The sequence below is a fragment of the Chlorocebus sabaeus genome, chromosome 7, assembly GCF_047675955.1.
Source record: "Chlorocebus sabaeus isolate Y175 chromosome 7, mChlSab1.0.hap1, whole genome shotgun sequence".
Classification (NCBI taxonomy): Eukaryota; Metazoa; Chordata; class Mammalia; order Primates; family Cercopithecidae; genus Chlorocebus; species Chlorocebus sabaeus.
The window spans coordinates 95711027-95732796 of NC_132910.1; the positions used below are offsets into that span (position 1 = coordinate 95711027).

A 21770-nucleotide genomic window follows, 5' to 3' on the forward strand; every position below is an offset into this window, starting at 1 on the left:
GCTGTGGTCTGAGAGATTGTTTGTTATGATTTCAGTTCTTTTTCATTTGCTGAGGAGTGTCTTACTTCCATTTATGTGATTGATTTTGGAGTATGTGCCATGTGGCAATGAGAAGAATGTATATTCTGTTGTGTTGGAGTGGAGAGTTCTCTAAATGTCTATATCAGGTCCATTTTACCCAGTACTTAGTTCAGGTCCTGAATATCTTTGTTAACTGTCTGTCTCAATGATATGTCTAATATTGTCAGTGGGGTGTTAAAGTCTCCTGCTATTATTGTGTGGAAGTCTAAATCTCTTTGAAGGTCTCTAAGAACTTGTTTTATGAATCTGGTTGCTCCTCTGTTGGGTACCTATATATTTGGGATAGTTAAATCTTCTTTAATTGAACACTTTACCATTATGTAATGCCCTTCTTTGCGTTTTTTTACCTTTGTTGATTTAAAGTCTGTTTTTTCTGAAACTAGTATTGCAATCCCTGCTTTTTTCTGCTTTCCATTTGCTCAGTAGATGTTCCTCTATTCCTTTATTTTGAGCCTATGTGTGTCATTGCCTGTGAGATGAGTTTCTTGAAGACAGCATACCAATTGGTCTTGGCTCATTATGCAGCTTGCCACTTAGTGCCTTTTAGTTGGGGCATTTAGTCCATTTACTTTCAACAATAGTATTGACATGTGAGGATTTGATTCCATCATGATGATGTTAACTGGTTATTTTGCAGACTTGTTTATATGGTTGCTTTATAGTGTGACTGGTTTGCATATTTCAGTGTGTTTTTGTAGTGGCCAGTAATGGTCTTTCCTTTCCATATTTAGCGTTTCCTTCAGGAGCTCTTGTATAGCAGGTCTGGTCATAATTAATTCCCTCAGCATTTGCTTGTCTGAAAAGGATTTTATTTCTCTTTCACTTATGAAGCTTAGTTTGGCCAGACATGAAATTCTGAGTTGGAATTTATTTTCTTTAAGAATGTTGAATATTGGCCCCCAGTCTCTTCTGGCTTATAGGGCTGTTGCTCAGAGGTTCACTGTTAGTCTAATGGGCTTCCATTTTAAGTGACCTGACCTTTCTCTCTAGCTGCTGTTAACATTTTTTCTTGCATTTTGACTTTGGAGAACCTGATGTCTTGGGGATGATCTTCTTGTGAAGTTTCTTACCGGGGTTCTCTACATTTCCTGAATTTTAATGTTGGCCTCTCTGTCTAGGTTGGGGAAGTTCTCATGGATAATATCCTGAAATCTGTTTTCTGAGTTGGTTCCATTCTCCCTATCTCTTTCAGGGACATCAATAATTTGTTGATTTAGCCTCTTTACATAATCCCATATTTCTCAGAGGTTTTGTTCATTTATTTTCATTCCTTTTACTCTATTTTTGACTGTCTTGTTTCAGAAGGCCAGTCTTCAGGCTCTGAGACTCTTTCCTCTGCTTGGTTTATTCTGCTATTAATCCTTGTGATTGCATTATGAAATTCTGGTAATGTGTTTTTCAGTTCTATCAGATCACTTACATTCTTTTCTATCCTAGTTATTTTGTCTGTCAGCTCCTGCACTGTTTTATCATAATTCTTAGCTTCCTTGGATTGGGTTTCAATGTACTCCTATAGCACAATGATCTTTGTCCCTATCTATATTCTGAATTATATTTCTGTCATTTCAACCATGTCAGCTCCGTTCAGAACCCTTGCTGGAGAAGTAATGCAATCATTTGAAGGAAAGGAGGCACTCTGGGTTTTTGAGTTGTCAGGATTCTTGTGCTGGTTCTTTCTCATCTTTGTAGGTTTATGTTCCTTCAGTCTTTGAGATTACTGACCTTTGGATGGGTTGTTTTTTCGTATATTCTATTTGATGACCTTCAGGGTTTGATTGTGGTTTAAGATGGATTCAGATAACTGGCTTCATTTCTGGAAGATTTTAGGGGATTGACACTCAGCTCCCAACTCTTTGACTGTGTGCTCTATCTCTGAAGGACTTTTATTGGGCCCCAACTTTGTTCTGTGGTTCCTCAAGGTTAGGAATCCACTGTGCTGGAGAGGTCAAGGTGCTCTCAGATTGCTGGTCACTACAATTCTATGGGTGGTCTCAGCTTAAGCATTTTGTAGTGTGGTGACAGTAGTATCTGTCCTCGTTTGCAAGTGCCAGCAGCAGCAGTAGTGGTAGCTGCAGCGGGGTGCTAGTGTATGCCAGGGGGCCTGCTTCCCTATGGGCATTCACCACAGTGGCAGAGGTAATGCAGCTGGGGTGTGGGCAGAGAGCCCCTGCTAGCAACTGTGTGCACAGTGTTGCTGTTGTTGGTGTTGGTTCAGGTATAGGATGCTGGTGGGCCCAAGTCTGTGTGCCTTCTACGTGTCCTGCAAGCAGAAGTGGTCACTCAGAGTAGGGGAGGATCCACTGTTCTCTCTGCCTAGTTTCACTCCCACAGTAGTGTTAGTGCAAGGGCAGGGTGCTGGTGCAGACAAAGCTGGCTGCCTCTGTGCTCACTAAGTCTCCATCTGCAATGGCAGACTGCAAGAAGATGGGGAACAGACTGCACTTCTGCCACTGATGGCAAAATAAGCAAAACCTACTCATGCAGACATGCACAAGCAAAGCAATGTGGGGAGTTGTCATGGGCCCTGCAGAAGCTGCAGTTTTGGGAGGGGCCATGGGGACTGCCCCACTGGTGCACTCTGCCAGTTAGGCATGGTCTGCCAGCACAGAAGCTATGATGTGAGGCCCCTCAAAGCACCAAAGGCTTCCCTGTAAGCAGATGTGGCCCAGCTGGGGCCCCAAAAGAGACAGCAGAGCAAGTGGTGTTTAAGTCAGACTGGCCCATCTGATGGGCTAGACTGCTCCACAGAGTTCAGGACCAATAGTTCCTCTAAGGCTAAAGTCTCCTACGGGAGCAAGTAAAGCCTAGGGAGATGGCCATCCCTAGCCATGCTCCACTACAGATGCTTCCACACCAAACCCTCTGGGCTCCACATCAACTGGTTTGCTGCCCCTAACACTTCTCTAAGTAGCTCTCCCTGCCACCTTGAGTGTCCATGGTGATTGAGCAGTCTCCTGTCATGATTCCAGAGGCCTGTAGCAAGAGGTTGCTGCTTGTCAGTTCAACTCATCCATTTCCCCAGAGCCACTGGGGGCCAGGAGTGAGTTCAGGTGTGCAGTATCCCCATGTAGGCTTCCCAGCTTTCTTCCCCTTCAGCCCAGTTTCTCTGTCTTCCCTTCATCCATTCTCAGTGCCTTCCCTCTGAATATCTGTTAGGAGTATTCCAGTCATCTTGGTGCCCCCACTGACAGCTGTTTCACCTGGCTGCCTTTAGTCAGCCTTCATTTCCCAGCTTCTGGATGTCCTCACAGCACCCCCTCAAGTATCTCTCAGTACCTGGAGGTCACAGGAGGACAAAGTCACTTGACTTTGACAGTCGCTTGAGCCTTATGAAGCAAACGACATGGAACAATAAAGAACCAAGCTAGGTGCATAGGCACCAGAAGACCAAAAAAGTGGTTATTTTAATTTAAATTTTATTTATTCCTGCTCTAATCTTTATTATTTCCTTCCCTCTATTAATTATAGGTTTTGTTTGCTCTTGCTTTTCTAGGCTCTTTAAGATGCACAGTTAGGTTGTTAATTTGAAGTTTTTCTACTTTTCTGATGTAGGTGCTTTTTGCAATAAACTTTATTCTTAATAATGCTTTTCACTGTATCTGGTAGGTTTTGATATGTTGTTTCCATTTTCATCTGTCTTAAGAAATTTTTTAATATCCTTCTTAATTTCTTCATTGACCCACTGGTCATTCAGAAACATATTATTTAATTTCCAAGTCTGCATAGTTTCCAAAGTTGTTCTTGTTACTGATTTCTAGTTTTATTACATTGTGATCAGAGAAGACACTCTATATGATTTTATTTTTTGACATTTTAAAAACTTGCTTTGTGGCCTAACATATGATCTATTCTTGAGAATAATCCATGTGCTAAGGCAAAGAATGTATATTCTGCAGCCATTGGATGAAATGTTCTGTAAATATCTATTAGGTCCATTTCATCTATAGTGCAGATTAAGTCCTGTGTTTCTTTGTTGATTTTCTATCTGAATGATCTGTCCAATGATGAGTGGAGTGTTGAACTCTCCACCTATTATTGTACTGGGTCTATCTCTGTCTATAGTTCTAATAATATTTCCTTTATATATCTAGTTGCTCCAGTGCTAGGTGCATATATATTTATAACTGTTATATCCTCTTGCAGAATTGTCCCTTTTATCATTATATAATGACCTCCTTTGTCTCCTTTTATAGTTTTTGTATTGATATCTATTTTGTCTGATATAAGTGTAGCTACTTCTGCTCTTTTTGGTTTTCATTGGCATGAAATATCTTTCTCTATCCCTTTATTTTCAGTGTTTATGTGTCTTTATAGGCAAAGTATGTTTCTCATATGCAACAGTTTATTGAGTCTTATATATATATATTTTTTTTTAATTTGTTTATTATTATTAGACTTCAAGTTGTAGGGTACATGTGCACAACGTGCAGGTTTGCTACATATGTATACTTGTGCCATGTTGGTGTGCTGCACCCATCAACTCGTCATTTACATCAGGTATAACTCCCAATGCAATCCCTCCCCCCTCCCCCCTCCCCATGATAGGCCCCGGTGTGTGATGTTCCCCTTCCCGAGTCCAAGTGATCTCATTGTTCAGTTGCCGCCTATGAGTGAGAACATGCGGTGTTTGGTTTTCTGTTCTTGTGATAGTTTGCTGAGAATGATGGTTTCCAGCTGCATCCATGTCCCTACAAAGGACACAAACTCATCCTTTTTTATGGCTGCATAGTATTCCATGGTGTATATGTGCCACATTTTCTTAATCCAATCTGTCACTGATGGACATTTGGGTTGATTCCAAGTCTTTGCTATTGTGAATAGTGCTGCAATAAACATACATGTGCATGTGTCTTTAGAGCAGCATAATTTATAATCCTTTGGGTATATACCCAGTAATGGGATGGCTGGGTCATACGGTACATCTAGTTCTAGATCCTTGAGGAATCGCCATACTGTTTTCCATAATGGTTGAACTAGTTTACACTCCCACCAACAGTGTAAAAGTGTTCCTATTTCTCCACATCCTTTCCAGCACCTGTTGTTTCCTGACTTTTGAATGATCGCCATTCTAACTGGTGTGAGATGGTATCTCATTGTGGTTTTGATTTGCATTTCTCTGATGGCCAGTGATGATGAGCATTTTTTCATGTGTCTGTTGGCTGTATGAATGTCTTCTTTTGAGAAATGTCTGTTCATATCCTTTGCCCACTTTTGGATGGGGTTGTTTGTTTTTTTCTTGTAAATTTGTTTGAGTTCTTTGTAGGTTCTGGATATAAGCCCTTTGTCAGATGAGTAGATTGCAAAAATTTTCTCCCATTCTGTAGGTTGCCTGTTCACTCTGATGGTGGTTTCTTTTGCTGTGCAGAAGCTCTTTAGTTTAATGAGATCCCATTTGTCAATTTTGGCTTTTGCTGCCGTTGCTTTTGGTGTTTTAGACATGAAGTCTTTGCCCATGCCTATGTCCTGAATGGTACTACCTAGGTTTTCCTCTAGGATTTTTATGGTATTAGGTCTAACATTTAAGTCTCTAATCCATCTTGAATTAATTTTCGTATAAGGAGTAAGGAAAGGATCCAGTTTCAGCTTTCTACTTATGGCTAGCCAATTTTCCCAGCACCATTTATTAAATAGGGAATCCTTTCCCCATTTCTTGTTTCTCTCAGGTTTGTCAAAGATCAGATGGCTGTAGATGTGTGGTATTATTTCTGAGGACTCTGTTCTGTTCCATTGGTCTATATCTCTGTTTTGGTACCAGTACCATGCTGTTTTGGTTACTGTAGCCTTGTAGTATACTTTGAAGTCAGGTAGCGTGATGCCTCCAGCTTTGTTCTTTTGACTTAGGATTGTCTTGGAGATGCGGGCTCTTTTTTGGTTCCATATGAACTTTAAAGCAGTTTTTTCCAATTCTGTGAAGAAGCTCATTGGTAGCTTGATGGGGATGGCATTGAATCTATAAATTACCTTGGGCAGTATGGCCATTTTCACGATATTGATTCTTCCTATCCATGAGCATGGTATGTTCTTCCATTTGTTTGTGTCCTCTTTGATTTCACTGAGCAGTGGTTTGTAGTTCTCCTTGAAGAGGTCCTTTACATCCCTTGTAAGTTGGATTCCTAGGTATTTTATTCTCTTTGAAGCAATTGTGAATGGAAGTTCATTCCTGATTTGGCTCTCTGTTTGACTGTCACTGGTGTATAAGAATGCTTGTGATTTTTGCACATTAATTTTGTATCCTGAGACTTTGCTGAAGTTGCTGATCAGCTTAAGGAGATTTTGGGCTGAGACAATGGGGTTTTCTAAATATACAATCATGTCGTCTGCAAACAGGGACAATTTGACTTCTTCTTTTCCTAACTGAATCCCCTTGATTTCTTTCTCTTGCCTGATTGCCCTAGCCAGAACTTCCAACACTATGTTGAATAGGAGTGGTGAGAGAGGGCATCCCTCTCTTGTGCCAGTTTTCAAAGGGAATTTTTCCAGTTTTTGCCCATTCAGTATGATATTGGCTGTGGGTTTGTCATAAATAGCTCTTATTATTTTGAGGTACGTTCCATCAATACCAAATTTATTGAGCGTTTTTAGCATGAAGGGCTGTTGAATTTTGTCAAAAGCCTTTTCTGCATCTATTGAGATAATGATGTGGTTCTTGTCTTTGGTTCTGTTTATATGCTGGATTATGTTTATTGATTTGCGAATGTTGAACCAGCCTTGCATCCCAGGGATGAAGCCCACTTGATCATGGTGGATAAGCTTTTTGATGTGCTGCTGAATCCGGTTTGCCAGTATTTTATTGAGGATTTTTGCATCGATGTTCATTAGGGATATTGGTCTAAAATTCTCTTTTTTTGTTGTGTCTCTGCCAGGCTTTGGTATCAGGATGATGTTGGCCTCATAAAATGAGTTAGGGAGGATTCCCTCTTTTTCTATTGATTGGAATAGTTTCAGAAGGAATGGTACCAGCTCCTCCTTGTACCTCTGGTAGAATTCAGCTGTGAATCCATCTGGTCCTGGACTTTTTTTGGTTGGTAGGCTATTAATTATTGCCTCAATTTCAGAGCCTACTATTGGTCTATTCAGGGATTCAACTTCTTCCTGGTTTAGTCTTGGAAGAGTGTAAGTGTCCAGGAAATTATCCATTTCTTCTAGATTTTCCAGTTTATTTGCGTAGAGGTGTTTATAGTATTCTCTGATGGTAGTTTGTATTTCTGTGGGGTCGGTGGTGATATCCCCTTTATCATTTTTAATTGCGTCGATTTGATTCTTCTCTCTTTTCTTCTTTATTAGTCTTGCTAGCGGTCTGTCAATTTTGTTGATCTTTTCAAAAAACCAACTCCTGGATTCATTGATTTTTTGGAGGGTTTTTTGTGTCTCTATCTCCTTCAGTTCTGCTCTGATCTTAGTTATTTCTTGCCTTCTGCTAGCTTTCGAATGTGTTTGCTCTTGCTTCTCTAGTTCTTTTAATTGCGATGTTAGAGTGTCAATTTTAGATCTTTCCTGCTTTCTCTTGTGGGCATTTAGTGCTATAAATTTCCCTCTACACACTGCTTTAAATGTGTCCCAGAGATTCTGGTATGTTGTATCTTTGTTCTCATTGGTTTCAAAGAACATCTTTATTTCTGCCTTCATTTCGTTATGTACCCAGTAGTCATTCAGGAGCAGGTTGTTCAGTTTCCATGTAGTTGAGCGGTTTTGATTGAGTTTCTTAGTCCTGAGTTCTAATTTGATTGCACTGTGGTCTGAGAGACAGTTTGTTATAATTTCTGTTCTTGTACATTTGCTGAGGAGTGCTTTACTTCCAATTACGTGGTCAATTTTGGAGTAAGTACGATGTGGTGCTGAGAAGAATGTATATTCTGTTGATTTGGGGTGGAGAGTTCTATAGATGTCTATTAGGTCTGCTTGCTGCAGAGATGAGTTCAATTCCTGGATATCCTTGTTAACTTTCTGTCTCGTTGATCTGTCTAATGTTGACAGTGGAGTGTTGAAGTCTCCCATTATTATTGTATGGGAGTCTAAGTCTCTTTGTAAGTCTCTAAGGACTTGCTTTATGAATCTGGGTGCTCCTGTATTGGGTGCATATATATTTAGGATAGTTAGCTCTTCCTGTTGAATTGATCCCTTTACCATTATGTAATGGCCTTCTTTGTCTCTTTTGATCTTTGATGGTTTAAAGTCTGTTTTATCAGAGACTAGTATTGCAACCCCCGCTTTTTTTTGTTCTCCATTTGCTTGGTAAATCTTCCTCCATCCCTTTATTTTGAGCCTATGTATGTCTCTGCATGTGAGATGGGTCTCCTGAATACAGCAGACTGATGGGTCTTGACTCTTTATCCAGTTTGCCAGTCTGTGTCTTTTAATTGGAGCATTTAGTCCATTTACATTTAAGGTTAAGATTGTTATGTGTGAACTTGATCCTACCATTATGATATTAACTGGTTATTTTGCTCGTTAGTTGATGCAGTTTCTTCCTAGCCTTGATGGTCTTTACATTTTGGCATGTTTTTGCAATGGCTGGTACCGGTTGTTCCTTTCCATGTTTAGTGCTTCCTTCAGGGTCTCTTGTAAGGCAGGCCTAGTGGTGACAAAATCTCTAAGCATTTGCTTATCTGTAAACGATTTTATTTCTCCTTCACTTATGAAACTTAGTTTGGCTGGATATAAAATTCTGGGTTTAAAATTCTTTTCTTTAAGAATGTTGAATATTGGCCCCCACTCTCTTCTGGCTTGAAGAGTTTCTGCCGAGAGATCTGCTGTTAGTCTGATGGGCTTCCCTTTGTGGGTAACCCGACCTTTCTCTCTGGCTGCCCTTAAGATTTTTTCCTTCATTTCAACTTTGGTGAATCTGGCAATTATGTGTCTTGGAGTTGCTCTTCTCGAGGAGTATCTTTGTGGCGTTCTCTGTATTTCCTGGATTTGAATGTTGGCCTGCCCTACTAGGTTGGGGAAGTTCTCCTGGATGATATCCTGAAGAGTGTTTTCCAACTTGGTTCCATTTTCCCCCTCACTTTCAGGTACCCCAATCAGACGTAGATTTGGTCTTTTTACATAATCCCATACTTCTTGCAGGCTTTGTTCATTTCTTTTTCTTCTTTTTTCTTTTGGTTTCTCTTCTCACTTCATTTCATTCATTTGATCCTCAATCGCTGACATTCTTTCTTCCAGTTGATCGAGTCGGTTACTGAAGCTTGTGCATTTGTCACGTATTTCTCGTGCCATGGTTTTCGTCTCTTTCATTTCGTTTGTGAGCTTCTCTGCATTAATTACTCTAGCCATCAATTCTTCCACTTTTTTTTCAAGATTTTTAGTTTCTTTGCGCTGGGTACGTAATTCCTCCTTTAGCTCTGAGAAATTTGATGGACTGAAGCCTTCTTCTCTCATCTCGTCGAAGTCATTCTCCGTCCAGCTTTGATCCGTTGCTGGCGATGAGCTGCGCTCCTTTGCCGGGGGAGATGCGCTCTTATTTTTTGAATTTCCAGCTTTTCTGCCCTGCTTTTTCCCCATCTTTGTGGTTTTATCTGCCTCTGGTCTTTGATGATGGTGATGTACTGATGGGGTTTTGGTGTAGGTGTCCTTCCTGTTTGATAGCTTTCCTTCTAACAGTCAGGATCCTCAGCTGTAGGAGGTTGTAGCTGTAGGAGATTGCTTGAGGTCCACTCCAGACCCTGTTTGCCTGGGTATCAGCAGCAGAGGCTGCAGAAGATAGTATATTTCTGAACAGCGAGTGTACCTGTCTGATTCTTGCTTTGGAAGCTTCCTCTCAGGGGTGTACTCCACCCTGTGAGGTGTGGGGTGTCAGACTGCCCCTAGTGGGGGATGTCTCCCAGTTAGGCTACTCAGGGGTCAGGGACCCACTTGAGCAGGGAGTCTGTCCCTTCTCAGATCTCAACCTCCGTGTTGGGAGATCCACTGCTCTCTTCAAAGCTGTCAGACAGAGTCGTTTGTGTCTGCAGAGCTGCTGCGTTTGTTATTATTTACTGTGCCCTGTCCCCAGAGGTGGAGTCTACAGAGACAGGCAGGTTTCCTTGAGCTGCTGTGAGCTCCACCCAGTTCGAGCTTCCCAGCAGCTTTGTTTACCTACTTAAGCCTCAGCAATGGCAGGCGCCCCTCCCCCAGCCTCACTGCTGCCTTGCCGGTAGATCACAGACTGCTGTGCTAGCAATGAGGGAGGCTCCGTGGGTGTGGGACCCTCCCGGCCAGGTGTGGGATATGATCTCCTGGTGTGCCTGTTTGCTTAAAGCGCAGTATTGGGGTGGGAGTTACCCAATTTTCCAGGTGTTGTGTGTCTCAGTTCCTCTGGCTAGGAAAAGGGATTCCCTTCCCCCTTGCGCTTTCCAGGTGAGGCAATGCCTCGCCCTGCTTCAGCTCTCGCTGGTCGGGCTGCAGCAGCTGACCAGCACCGATCGTCTGGCACTCCCCAGTGAGATGATCCCAGTACCTCAGTTGAAAATGCAGAAATCACCGGTCTTCTGTGTCGCTCGCGCTGGGAGTTGGAGACTGGAGCTGTTCCTATTCGGCCATCTTGCTCCGCCTTGTTATTGCTTTTCTAATTCCTCTCGAGTCTTATATTTTAATTCATTTAGTCTTTTCATTAGAGCATTTAGTCCATTTACATTCAATGTTAGTATCAGTAAGTAAGAACTCACTATCGATATTCTGTTTTGCTCTTTTGTTACTGATTTTCTGGTTGTTTTATGGCCCGCCCTTCCTTTCCTTTCCTTCCTTCTTTCCTTCCTTCCTTCCTTCCTTCCTTCCTTCCTTCCTTCCTTCCTTCCTTCCTCTCTTCCTCCCTTCCTCCCTTCCTCCCTTCTCTCCTACCTTCTTCCTTTCCTTCCTTACTTCCTGTCTTCCTTTTTGAGAAGGTGATTTTCTCTAGTGGTATGTTTTTAAATTTCTTGCTTTTTACTTTTTGTATATTTGTTGCAGGTTTTTTTATTTGAGGTTACCATGAGGCTTGCAAATAACATCTTATAAACCATTATTTAGATGGATGACCCTTAACACTGATTGAATAAAAAAAACAAGCAAAGAGAAAACTAATAAAAACTCTGCATTTTAACTTCATCCCCCCACTTTTAACTTTTTCATTTCTATTTATATCTTATTATACTATGTCTTGAAAAGCTTTAATTGTTATTCTTGATAAGTTCATCACTATTCATCAATAGTGATCTGTAGATCACAATCAGTAGTATTGACATCTAAACAATATTAAATCTTCCAATCCATTAAGGATCCATGTAAGAAAGGGATATCCTTGCATTTATTTATATCTTCTTTCATTTCTTTCAGCCATGTTTTATATTTTTCTTTGTACAAGTCTTTTACTTTTTTGATTAATTTAATTCCTAAATATATCATTATTTTAATGCTATTTGTGAATGAAATTGTTTTCTTAATTTCCTTTTCAGATTGTTCCTTGTTAGTATATAGAAATTCAACTGAATCTTATGGGTTGACTTTGTATACAACTTGTTTGGGAAATTTATTTATTAGTTCTAACTTTGTCTGTGTGTGTGAAATCTTTAGGGTTTTCTACATATAAGATCACATCATCTGTGAACAGAGATTTTTCTAATTACTTTCCAATTTATATCCATATTATTTCTTTCTGTTTTTTTTTTTTTTTTTTTAGACAGAGTCTTCTCTGTCACCCAGCGGAATGCAATGACGCAGGCTCAGTTCACTGCAATGCCTGTCTCCTGGGCTCAGGCGATTCTCCTGCCTCAGTCTCCCAAGTAGCTGGAATTACAGGCACGCACCACCATGCCCAGAGACAGGGTTTCACCATGTTGCCCAGGCTGGTCTTGAACTCCTGACCTCAGGTGATCCACCTGCCTTGGCTTCCCAAAGTGCTGGGATTACAGGCATGAGCCATTGCGCCTAGCCTATTATTTCATTTTCTTGACGAACTGCTCTGGCAAGAACTTCCATTAATATTTTGAATAGAAGTATGGAAAATTAGCATTCTTGCCTTTTTTCTTATCTTAAAGGGAAAGTTGTCAGTCTTTCATGATTTAGTACGATGTTCACTCTGGGTTTTTCATATATGACTTTCACTATGTTAAAGTTGTTTCCTTCGATTCCTAATTTGAGTGTTTTTATCATAAAAAGGCATTGAGGTTTCCAAATAGTTTTTCTGCATCATTTAAGATTTTTTTCTTAATTCTGTTAAAGTGATATATTGTTGATTGATTTTTATATGTTAAATCATCAGTCTATTGCAGGAATAAATCCCACTTGGTAGCATATAATCCTTTTAATATGTTGTTGAATTTAATATTTTGTTGAAGATTTTTATATTGATGTTCATAAGGAATATTGGTCTCTAATTTTCTTTCCTTGTAGTGTTTTTCTCTGGCTTTGGTATCAGGGTAATAGTGGCCTCAGAGAATGAGGCCTTCCACTTCAATTTTTTGGAAAATTTTAAGGATTAGTGTTAGTCAATTTTAAATACTTAGTAGAATTCACCAATGAAGCCATCATGTCCAAGGCTTTTCTTTGATGAGAGATTTTGAGTATCTTGCTCCCAAAAGGGAAAAAATAAATAAATAAAGGGGAACTAGTAAAAGGGGTTACCATCCCTTTAAATCCCCTGGAAGTGGCTAGGCACGGTGGTTCACACCTGTAATCTCAGCACTTTGGGAGGCCAAGGTGGGCAGATCACTTGAGGTCAGGAGTTTGAGACCAGCCTGGCCAACATGGTGAAACCCCATATCTACTAAAAAAAAAAATACAGAAATTAACCGGGCATAATGGTGCTTACCTGCAATCCCAGCTACTTGGGAGGCTGAGGCAGGAGAATGGTTTGAACCTGGGAGGCAGAGGTTGCAGTAAACCGAGATTGTGCCACTGCACTCCAGCCTGGGTGACAAAGTGAGAGGCCATTAAATAAATAAATAAATAAATAAATAAATAAATAAATAAATCCATCTCCTGGAAGTCACTTTAGCTAAAGGGTGTTGCAACAATGGGGAAAGTAGGAGGTGCAAACTATGGCTGCCCACCTCTATGTCTGCACCTCTGTGATCAGAAGCAACAATCAGCAACCAACACAAATCCTCAAAATTTGGAGCACAGGGTCCTTATTGCCTACCCGAGCTCCCACAGGTGATACGCAAGCTGCTCCAGGAACACAGGTGCCCACTATCAGACCAGGGGTGGGGGATGGGTAGCTAGTACTGTGCTAAAAGCTAAAATTTACTGAATTTAACTCCAAATCAACACCAAATCTTCCAAGTCCAGCTATTTTGGACTCCAGAGTTCAAAAACAGTTATATCAGACACATCTCTACCAGTGAGATTGTGGGGGATGGATTTCTGGTGCTTTCTACTGTGCCATATTCTCTCAATCCTCCTCTCTGGTTAAATATTTTTAAGGAGTGCAGAGTCTACAAACACCAACATTGCTGTGAACTGAAGTGTTGCTTTTTTTTTTAAGTAAAAAGGAAAAAAAAGATTAACATAACCACCTGTTTCTACTTGAAAGAAACTCTAGAGCGCAAATGCATTTAAATGGAATACTGCTTCATGACATCACCAAAAAATCATGGTCTGACCTCACATCATTACTATATCATATAAATATTATTTCTAATGAAGCCAAGATTTTCTGATTCAAGATGTGGAGTAGAAAAGGACAAAAATGAGATCCTTAAGTAAAAGAGAGTTAGACACTTGTTGAAATCTGGACTCTGGGAGTACTGAAGTTCAAGCTATACCATGGAACACATATGGAATATAACTTATTCATTACTTTATGAATTCACTTATTCAATAAATATTTATTGTGTGACATTATGTCCAAAGCACTATCCTAGGCAGTGAACAAAAAGATAGTCTCTTTCTCATGGAGCTTACATGCAGATAGACAAAAAAATAGTAGGCACAACCAATAAACTATACACTGTGTTCAAAGGTAGTAAGTGCTATGGAGAAAATATAAAGCAGGGAAAGGGAATGAGTGACAGGGTGGAGAAACGTGCTGCAATTTCTTATAGAGTGTTTAGGGAAGACCAAGCTCGCTGTAATAAATAATATAATATATTCAAATCATAGTTAATTCAGTCCATAGTCAAACCTTCCGTTCAATCTGTTGATATGCAATACCTAAATTAGCCTAACTTTCTCCACCTGGATATTCGTTTGATCTTTTTTCCTTATTAAATTAAAATGTACCAAAATGCAATGCCTGTTCTTTAGCAGATCAGGCAGTTCAATGTACAAAACCTGAATAAATACCTCCCACCCCCAACCCCAGAGCTGTATGCAATTTGAGTGATTCTTTAAAGGACTTGTTAAAATGCCAAAATAGTGCCACAGAAAACACGTCAAATAAAGATTTAAGTTTTCTTTATGAAAAAAAAAGTGTTTAACAAGGGTTTATGGGGTTTTATAAAAACACCTTAACACCTTACAGACCTAAGGGGGAAAAAGCTCTATTTAAGTATCATACACCAATAGCAGACCACCCAATGCTGATGACTAGAAGCGTCAAACAGACCCATCCTTGGGAGCCTATGTGGAGACCCTTAATTTTATGGTCATTTTAATTGTATTTGGGTTATTACCTCATGCCCCAGCAAACACCTACAGTATTTAATAAAAATGAGTGTAGAACACTGTTCTAGTTAAAGTACGTATTAGCCAAAATCATAAACTAAGTATGCTTCACCATAAATTAACTGGGTGTTTAGTGTTTCTTTGCCTTTAAGTTATATTTATTTTCTTATAACATGGTATGCTTCACTATGTACCAAATCAATGTTAACTGACTTGGCATTTAGACAGGCTCTTCTATCTCTAGTTCATATACCCACAAACACACCTGCCCTCCATATTATAAAGTGATAAATATAGTTAATCAACTGCTGATATTCAAAAGAATGACTATAAAAGATCACTGGGGCTGAAAAGTAAACAAGTCTTGAAAAGAAGAATAACTTTTCATTTTGCAATCATCTAGAGTCTAGCTGAAGTACTACTACTTACATCAATGTTGATTCAGAAACAAAAATCAGTAGTCTACAGCAGAACAAAAGAAAAATATTGGAAAGAAATGAAAAATACTCCTTCACTTCATAGAGTCTAGACTATGGATTTTTAATATTCTGCTTCATCACTCGGCAGAAAAAAAGTAATGGGTAAGGACAACATAAAGAATTCAGAGTTCATCTTCTTTACCACCGCCACCACTTTCTGCCTAGATTTTCTAGCATAACTCCCTTAATTACCAAATTTGTAGCTGCTTCTATTTTCTTACCTCATCATTCCATAACCCATTAAATTTAGCATCTGCACAATCCTCTCCCCCACTCACATTACACTGAAAGAGTTCTTGTTTAAATCCCCCCAAATCTCCTAATTGCCAAAATTGCTGGCCTCTTTTCAGTCCTCAATTGATTTGAACTCTCAGTAACTTGTAGCTTGCAGACCATGAAACTCTCTCTTCCTTAGGCTTCCACATCCTCACCATCCTGATTCCTATTCTACCCTCTTGGAGCCCCTTCTCAGTCTCTTGCACTATTTCTCTGAACATCTCTTAATTGTTGATGATCCCATATCATCCTGTATAGTCTTGTCTTTCCATGCTGCAAATACTTTCTGAGTGATTCTATCAATCTTAATCTACCAACTGTGCGGTTACAATTCAAATTGAAGGCATGATGCTTCCCTTCTCCAAGAGAAATCAGTTCTTCCTCCAGGGTTTCCTACCATGGTAAAACATGCTATCACCTACCCAGGTGCTGGTGCCAGAAACCTAGATGTCATCAGTGACTCTCTCTTTCCTTTATTCTGCATATAGGATTACCAGATTAAAAATACAGGACCCTCAACTAAATTATAAGTTCAGATAAACAGCATATTCTTTTTTAGTTTAGTATTTCCAAAATATTGAAATTTAACTGAGCACACCATATTTTATCTAGCAATCCTACTTCTACTTCTAATCAAACATCAACCTCTTAATTATTACTCAACTATCTTCCTGGCCCTTTATTTCCCATCACCTTTGTCTTAGACCCACTGCCACTGTCCCTTGCTTAGGTCTCTAAATAGCCTCCTCAGTCTCCCAAAGTGCATGGTGGCTCATACCTGTAATCCCAGCACTTTGGGAGGCCAAGGCAGGTGGATCACCTGAGGTCAGGAGTTCAAGACCAGCCTCGCCAACGTGGTGAGACCCCATCTCTACAAAAATACAAAAAAATTAGCCAGGTGTGGTGGCACGCACCTGTTATCCCAGCTACTCAGGAGGCTGAAGCCGGAGAACTGCTTGAACCTGGGAGGTGGAGGTTGCAATGTGTCAAGATGGCGCCACTACACTCCAGCCTGGGCAACAGAGCAGGACTGCATCTCAATTAAAAGAAAAAAGAAGAATAAGAAGTAATGCTCTATGGAGAGAGGGCAACTTCAGCTGATAGCTGTCACCCAAATATGGGCTCAGCATTGCCCGATTTTGCAAGTTTTCACAAGAAGTCGTAAATTCAGACTTTACATGAAACCATTTGATGTTTAAATGTTGACACTGGAAAATAAACTGTTCATTTGCCTCCTCCATACCCGTTCTCTTCTTCTTTTTTACTAGAACTCCAGTTTTATTCTAGCTAATTTTAAATTTCTTGTTATTATTACATAATAACATTTCCTAGCCTTGTTTGTTGATGGGGTTCCCATGAGATATATGCAGTGGTGTTAGGGGACGTCTAGAGAGGGTTGAGTCACTTGGGAGGGATGCTCTTTTTGCCCTTGTCTCCTCCTCTCTTCTTCCAGCCTCATCTGTGGACATAATGGCTAGAGCTTTAACACACATATTGGACCATGACCTGAGGCAACTTTGAAGATGGAAGCTGTGAGTTAGGGATAGTAGAATACAAACATGAAGGGAGCCTCAGTCCTTAGTGACCCTGGTGCTTGCATACCACCCTGACTGCCTACTTCCAAACATTTCTTATAGAATAGAAAACTTTAAAAATTAAAATCAACCTTTACCTTGTTTCATATACTGTTTGGAGAAGGGCATTTGTTTTATGCAACTAAATCAATTCTATTATTTTACATTTTATTTTTAAGTACAAGATGAACCAGTTAAAAAAAAATCTGTGGTCAGTATCTAGCCTGCAAGCCACCTATTTATGATTCTTGCTGAGGGCATGGAAGGCATACTAAAAGTTAATAAGTTATAGAAAGTTTGTGTATATACACACATATATTTCCTAGCTCTGGCCACTGAAAAGCCTGGAAGCAATGACACTGTAGTAGCAGTGAACACACCTAGAACCCAAATATTGACTTTCAAATTCCATTTTTCTCATGGTGATACAAGGAATCAGTTCTATGAGGAGAAATGGTTGATCCAGAGCTAAGGCAGGGAAAATACACGCTGAGCCTGGAACTTTCCTGTCAGTAAGTAAGGAAGTGTTTGTTTTTTAAATGAGGTAGGCATGTTGAAAGGACACAGGAGCCAACTTGCAAGAGTATTCAATGGCCACTTCTGCGACAATTTGAACATGAAAATAAATGATGAAATAATACTTTATAATGAATAGAATAAACATTCATGAGTCCATAGTGATATAAGTAATTGAATAAATCAATGTATAAGAAAAAGCTCTTTTATACAGTAGAATTTCAATTAATAAATGTAAAAGAGATGATAAAAATAATAAAATCATCATTTTGCAAATACTTGAGTTAGTAGTTATTGTGAGCCACAATCATCAACAGATTGTTGATTCGACAATTGAGGCACTTAAAATTGTGAGCAAAAATACAGTGAGAAACAGGATGCTTGCATGATCCCAACATAACTTCCCATAAAATACTTGTTAAAGGGGAAAAGGAATTTTAAATGCAGCAACCTGGTGGACACCTTCTGAACCAAGTGATCAAAATTAACATCATCAGTAATGAGACAGATTTACATTATGTACCTCCTGATATGATGCACTGAGAAAGATATCACATTATTCCCACGGTATTCTTGCCAAAAATGCATAATTCAACATGTATGTTTCAACATGAGGAAACATCAGATAAACCCAAATGGAAAAATATTCTGCAAAAATAAATGGCCAGAACTCTTCAAAAGTGTCAAGGTCAGAGCAACAAAGAAAGTTTCAAGAACTGTCTCAGGTTAGGGGAAACTACAGTGACATACCAATTAAATGCAGTGTAGAATACTAGTTTGGTCTTGGATCATAAAGAAGACTTTACTGGAACAAATGGCAAAATTTGAATAAAATCTATAGATTAGGTAATAATATTGTATCAATGATAATTTCTTGGTTTTGATTATTGTACTATGGTTATGACATTAATATCTGGGGAAGCTGAGTAAAGGCATATGGACATTTTCCGCTTTTTTAAAAATATATATTTTGGACATCTGAACTTATTTCAAAATAAAAAGCTTAGTGGCATTTTGGGCTGATGATAAATACATTTTTATGGTAATAATTTTAAAAAGTTTGTTTTTCTTTTTCTTTTTCTTTCTTTTTTTTTTTTTTTTTGAGACGGAGTCTCACTCTGTCACCAGGCTGGAGTAGGGCGGCGAGATCTCGGCTCACTGCAACCTCCGACTCCCTGGTTCAGGTTATTCTCCTGCCTCAGCCTCCCAAGTAGCTGGGATTACAGGCACGTGCCATGATGCCCAGCTAAATTTTTTCTGCATTTTTAGTAGAGACGGGGTTTCACCGTGTCGGCCAGGATGAGCTCGATCTTCTGACCTCGTGATCTGCCCACCTCAGCCTCCCAAAGTGCTGGGATTACAGGCGTGAGCCACCACGCCCAGCAATAAAAAATTTAAAAAATTGATTGGTTAATGGTTATGTTAACATATTGCTCTTTGTGTTAACACTATGCATTTCTAATAGAGCTGGGTATCTGTCTCAGAATATTTCTAGAAAAATACTTTTCTCAAATAATTTTAAGTAGATCACTGACAGTATGGATCTCTGAATTACCAGTGCTATCTCAGGGTTACCACCTCAGATGCATATATAAAATGTCCTGAAATATCATTGAATGTTTTCTGAGGCAGACAGTGGGATGATACAAGTGGAGCCTAAGGAAGATCTACATGGCAATGATATGACAGAAAGGAAGAACATGGCAAAGTAACAAGTGGTGATCTAAATGAGCGCGGATGAGGATTGGAACTCTGATCGGCAGTTAGGATGGAAGGAAAATATTAAAGAAATTCACATTTTAAAGTTAAAGTTCAGGATTTGGTAACTGCATTTAAAAAACAAGGAAGGAGACGCAGATGCTAGCTATTATCAAAGATAGCAGCATCTTGATAGAAATAAGCAAATTGGGAGGGACAGATGATGAACCCAATTTTGGCCACAATGAACTTTAAGTAATGATGCAACATTTGGAGATATGAGGCTGGAACTCAGAAAAGAGATTCAAGCTGGAAGTACATTTGTGTCACCAGCAAAATGTTAATTGCTGCAATTATTAGAATGTATGAACTCTTTGATGGAGAAATTACAATAAAGAAAATCACAGGAACAGGGCTGCAGAGGGGAACAAGGCTAGAAATAGGCTCTTCTCATACTTCTATGCCCAATTATTAGCAGAAAATGTGACAAGTTTAGTTTAAAAATTACAGCAGGCAACTTTTGAGATGGTTCCTGCCTCATGATGATCCTCCATTTCTGGGAATGGCTTATGACTATAGGGTCATAGGCTGCAGTGACCATGTCTGACCCTGCACCTTGGCCGTAGCTGAGTGATCGAAAGGATATAAGCTGGACCAAGCAAAGCTAAGAAGTTTCCTTCCCATGAGTAAGTAGAATCTGGAAGTAGTTTATCCAGTATCCTTCCGGGTGAATTGAAACCCCTGAAAATTCAGCTACCATTCAATCTGACTGTCCCTGTGCCCAGCTTCTAGTTTTCACTCTATTTCCCTGCTGGGATAGAAGCCCAGCCCTGAACCCCAGCCAAAAAGTTATAGCCCTTGCTCTATTGACTTCTTGCCGGTTCAGGACACAAAGCCTGAAATGGTACCATCACCACTACCATCCTAATTTCCTCAGCTACTAGGTATCTGTGCATTAATTCAAAAAGACCTCCCAGCAACACACTCAGATAATGGGATAAGCCACAAAACCTGAAACATTAGCCTGCCAAAAGTCTTTTGAAAATGACTTTTTTTTTTTTTTTTTTGGAGACAGGGTTTCACTCCGGTCACACAGGCTGGAGTACAGTGGCAGGATTTCAGCTCACTGCAGCCTTGACTTTCTGAGCTCAGGTGATCCTCTCACTTCAGCCTCCTCAGTAGCTAGGACTACAGGCACATGCCATCACACTTGGATAATTTTTTTATTCTATTGTAGAGATATAGTTTCACCATGTTGCCCATGTTAGTCTTGAACTTCTGGGCTCAAATGATCCTCTAGCCTTTGCTTCCCAAAGTGTTGGGATTATAGGTGTGAGCCACTGAGTTGAGCCTGCAAATGACTTCTTTACATTCATAGGTAGACTACAAACACAGCAACACATTTTGCAATTTAATTCCCTGCAATGACACAATAGCAGCCATAGTTTAAGTGAGAAGCAAGAAGTATTTGCTATTCAATCATGGTGCAATCATGCACTTGAATGGATATCTATTCTTACAATACAAATGAATGTCAATCATAAAATAGATTCCTCACTTGGAAAGTTATTAGACAACTCTCAAGTCTCTTCAATTAAAATTCTAGGTAATTTTTTTTTTTTCTTGAGATGGAGTATCACTCCGTCGCCCAGGCTGGAGTGCAATGGCACAATCTCGGCTCACTGAAATTTCTGCCTCCCAGGTTCAAGCAATTCTCCTTCCTCAGCCTCCCAAGTAGCTGGGATTACAGGTGCCTGCCACCACATTTGCTAATTTTTTTGTACTTTCTTTAGTAGAGATGGGGTTTCACCATGTTGGCCAGGCTGGTTTCGAACTCCTGACCTCAAGTGATCCACCCGTCTCGGCCTCCCAAAGTGCTAGGATTACAGGTGTGAGCCACCACGCCCCGCCTAGATATTTTTTTCAACCAAGCAATTATATTCACTTTTTAGACCCATCTTGTTTCCCCCGCCCCCCAATAATACTTATGTAACTAAGGACAGCAGTGATTGCACAGTATTGTATGGTTAGTTGTCATATGAGGTTTTTCTCCTTTGAGTTCCTTGAACACGGGGATTTTGTTTCACTTACTCCTTGTATCTGGGTGTCATATATGGTGATTTACTCACAGTAAGCTTCCATAAGCATTGACTGAACTGCAACATAAACAACTTGTTACACGCTATATCCCAAACACTCCACACTTAAGCAAAACTTGAAAAGTCTAAGTTTTCTTTATAGTTCTTAATCGTTTCTTACATCCTGAAAAAATTATTTTTAGATAAAAATAGGCATATTTAACTTTATCAGGGGAACCTTGAGCTTTTTTGACTATTCAAGAGTAGGAAATGAGGGGAAAAAAGCAATTATTGTATGAATTAATATGATCCACCTTCAGAAAGAATGTAGGGCAATTTACAACATGCCGGAGGATGCGAGAACTGGCAAATTTCATCTTATTGATGCTCAGATTCCCTGAAGCTACATAAAAATGTGGATGATAAGGATGAGCAGAGGCACAGAGAAAGCACCAGAACCTTAAGGTAAATAGCAGACATGTGGAGTTTGAGCTACAGTGGAATCATTT

At 39.7% G+C, this 21770-nt stretch overlaps 1 long non-coding RNA gene across 1 annotated transcript in view; it reads right to left on the reverse strand.

Annotated features, from left to right (window-relative positions):
* LOC119621888 (uncharacterized) overlaps positions 1–17095 on the reverse strand; it is a 34342-nt gene extending 17247 nt beyond the window's left edge. Inside the window, exon 1 of the long non-coding RNA XR_005238505.2 lies at positions 16310–17095. This is a non-coding gene — a long non-coding RNA (uncharacterized lncRNA). The remainder of the gene's footprint in view (positions 1–16309) is intronic.
* Between the last annotated feature and the right edge of the window lie 4675 nt (positions 17096–21770).